Raw genomic sequence first — 4,096 nt, 5'->3', positions numbered from 1 at the left:
CGTTGCATCAGGTAAACATAACCATATCTCAAATAGTCGTCAATAAAGGTGACGTAATATTCGTAACCTCCTCTAGTTTGGACGTTTAACGGTCCACATACATCTGAATGTATTAGCTGAAGGGGTTCTATAGCTCTTACTCCTTTCGTTGTAAAAGGCCTCTTGGTCATTTTACCTTCCAGACAAGATTCACAGACTGGAAGCTCGCCAACTATTAACTCGCGTAAATGACCATCTTTTACCAGTCTTTCAATCCTATTTAGGTTAATATGACTAAGTCTAAGATGCCATAGATATGTGTTATTTTCGTGAGAAATCTTTTACTTTTTATTCTTAGGTTTGGCAACTCTGAACATTTCAGTATTAAGTAGTGAGTTAGGTATTGGCTTTATACAATATAAACCCTCATCCAGACGTCCAGAACAAATATTTAAACCATTTCGAGAAATATGAACAAATTCATTATTAAAATAAACTTTAAATAATTGTTCGAAATCAAATTTCTACGAATGTCTGGAATAAAATAAGCATTGTTCAAAACTAAAAATTTATTTTCCCTAAAACGAAGTCTAACTTCTCCCACTGCTTTTGCCAAAACTCTTGCGCCATTCCCCACTTTCATCGTGTAGTCCCCATCGGCTAGCTTAGTGTAAGAACTAAGACTCTGCAAATAAAAATAAACATGATTAGTTGCTCCCGAATCAATTATCCAGGCCGAGGTATTACCATCTACTAAACATGTTTCAAGAACTAGTAAATCTGATTTACCTTTTTCCTTTTTCTTTTTCAGCTCCTCGAGATACTTGTTACAATTTCTCTTCTAGTGCCTTTCGCCTTTGCAGTGGAAACATTTTCCTTTGGGTTTCTGGATGGGGCCCTTAGTCTTCCTGGGTTTCTTGTTCTTTCCTTTCTTCCCTTTCCCTTGGTTCCGGTCCTTTCTTTTGCTTTTACCAAAGCCTTCTACAACAACATTTGCTTCTCTTCCCCTTCTCTTGTTGGTGGATTCGAAGTTTTGCAGGTCATTCATGAGTTTAGTGAGGTTGGACTTTTTCTTGTTCATAACAAAGTTGTTCACGAGCTCATGAAAATCAGGGGATAGGCTTTCCAAGATGATGCCAACTTGGGTGGCTTCATCGATTCTGGCACCATTGAGCTCCGCATCATGGAGGTGATCAATCATGTTCAAAACATGTGCCTTAACCGAAGAGCCTTTCTTCATCTTGTCATTCATGAAAGCCCTTACAGCATCCAAATGAGCTTTCTCTGATGGAGTACCGAACATGGCTTCTAGAGACTCCATTATCTCATAAGCAGTCTCCATCTCCTCATACTTCTTGCGAAGCACATCGCTCATGCTGGCCAACGTAAAGCACTTTGCTTTGTTGTTGACCTTGATCCAGTGATCATAAGGCTCCATTGCGGTTTTGGATGCATTAGCCGTGGGTTCTTGAGGACATTCCTCTACTAGGACAAATTTGTAGTCTTCGCAGACCAACAGTATGTTCATGTTACTTTTCCACTTAGCATAATTATCACCGTCCAGTTTTTCAGTCGTAAGTAGTGTGATAATAGGATTTGACATGTTGCTGGAAATAAATAGAATATTCATCTAATCATTTTATGGGCATGAATATCAAAAACATTTGAATTTAGGCACAATTAAATATGATGCATGATGCACATGAAAAATACATAAATCATGTTTTAATTTTAGGTGTCAACGATAATCCAATTTACCACGAATGTAGTGTCGCCGTAGGGTTGGTTAAGATATTGCAAATTGAACCGAGACATTCTCAATTAATAAATACAATCAAAATATCTCATATTTTCATATTTATTAATTACCATTAATTTTGGTCAAAAATATGATCAACAATTTGATTATATTTTTATAAATGTAATCCATCGTTTCAGATTCTACAGACTTAATTCCGGAGTGCCGCCGTAGGGTAGGTCAAACCGGAAATACATCCTCGAATCTTATCGCTAGGAAGTCAACCTTGTTATTAATCCGAAAGAACACTTTCCGTAGGGAGTGCGGAATCGGTGCCGCCGCGAAGCCCCTTTCGAATCTCACGGTGTTAAACCAATGATGGAGACCAGTGGGTTATATTGTCATACAACCCTCTCCCACTCATTATTTTGTAAATATGTATTTTGTTTGAAAAAAAACATCTCATGGTTTTCAAATTAAAAAATAAACAATTTATTTTTCAGATATGTGAAATTCTAAAATTTAACTCTTAAATTGACTTTCACATGTAACATTATTTTGCAAATCAATTTTGCAACTTAAATCAATTTAATCATATTAAATCGATTTTAGTGCATGGTTCTTATTTTATTTTATTTTTCTAAAACCCTTTTATAATAAATAAAATAAACAATAACAAATACGCGTATATGCATGGCATGTTATAAAACATATGAGTAGGCACATTATATCTATATGACATGCTATATGCATGGACATATAATATATAATTATCAACATAAAATATAAATATATGCAATCAGCTATTGAGATGGATTTGATCGGGTCCCATGAAAAAATAAATTACAACTCAATCGAATAAATAAATAATTACAATAATTATTTTCTTTCGTTATATCAACGGGTCTTCAATTCTTGAGTTTTTTATTCTTCGGCTTCATTCTTTGTCTTCGGGTCGGATTTCATCTTCCTTGGGGTCCGAAACTTTTCTGGGTCCGTCGGCACGCATTACGAGGGTTTTAGAAACCCTCAGGTCCATTCGGGGTCCTATTACCGAATCTGGGTTGCCAGCCGCGCACCAAGGTGCGCGCGGGATGGCCGCTCGCTGTGCGCGCCCGCACGGTTTGACCGCGTGCCCGTGCGGATTGTCCGCGCGCTGGGGCGCGCACTGGGGACGATTTCTGGAAATTTTATGGGCAGTTTTTGGGCATCTTCAAAAGCTTCAAACTTAATCTTCAAGGCCTCCTTTTGATTCAAAATCAAAACCCTAATTCTACCAAAAACCTAGAATTACAATAATTCTAATCCCGAATTAAATTACAAATAATTCATCAATGAATGAATATAACCGATTCATGGAACCATATAATTAACGACCAAATCCACCATCCATACATTGATCAACATGAATTAAAATAAACATCCATAAATGCAAGTGTCTACCCATCACATACATACATAATTAAATATCACATATTTAATATATCAATTTTGATTATCAAATAATCGAAGCATAAATTAATATCATCTATAGACTACTCTGATACCAATTGTTGGTTGCCGAATCGAATTCGGATGCGGAAGCGTGGCGGGAAGGCGAATCAAGTATAAGAAAAATTTTCATAAAACTTTTGACATACTCTATAGATTATATTAATTTATGCATGAATAAATTAACATATTAATTTATATGTCAAGAACTCAATTAGGAAAAATACATGGAGCCAACTCGAATGATAACTTGAATTCTTTGACCTCGAACAATCCTTGGTCCAAGCTTTGTGTTTAGAAAATTAAAGTCTTCCACGTCGATTCCTTGATTCCACGTAGACGTGTGTGTGGGCACACGTGAGACAAAACATGTTTCAAAAACACTCGAATTTCCACAAACACCAACGCATGCACGATGTGAAATTTTTTTAGGAGAAAAAATTTTCCTCACTTTTTTCTTGAGAATTTTTTGCCACACTTAATAATTAGGGCAGAAAAAATATTTCAAAAATCGTCTTCACAATTTTCTATCATTCTCATATTTAAAGAGTAGAAGTCAAACTTCAAAAATGAATCAAATCTCTATCTCATATTTGAATTTGGAACAAAAAATCTCCTACACCTTATCCCTTAAGTGGCTGGCCACCTTAGGGTTTTTCATCCCTGTGTGTGGCGCCAATTACAGAAAGGGAAGGAAGAGAAAATCATCATTTATCCTGCAGTCTAATTTTTAATTCAAATTCAAAGTCGAATTTAAGTCAAACTTAAATTAATTTGAATTTTAAATTGAACAACTTATCAAATAAGTTTAAAAGGATAAATTTAAATTATGTTCACAATTCAAATTCAAATTTAAATAATCACATTATTTAAATAATAATTAATTCT

This window comes from Morus notabilis, unplaced genomic scaffold (assembly GCF_000414095.1).
Source record: "Morus notabilis unplaced genomic scaffold, ASM41409v2 Scaffold42, whole genome shotgun sequence".
In the NCBI taxonomy this organism is placed as follows: Eukaryota; Viridiplantae; Streptophyta; class Magnoliopsida; order Rosales; family Moraceae; genus Morus; species Morus notabilis.
This window is presented reverse-complemented; position numbering follows the sequence as displayed.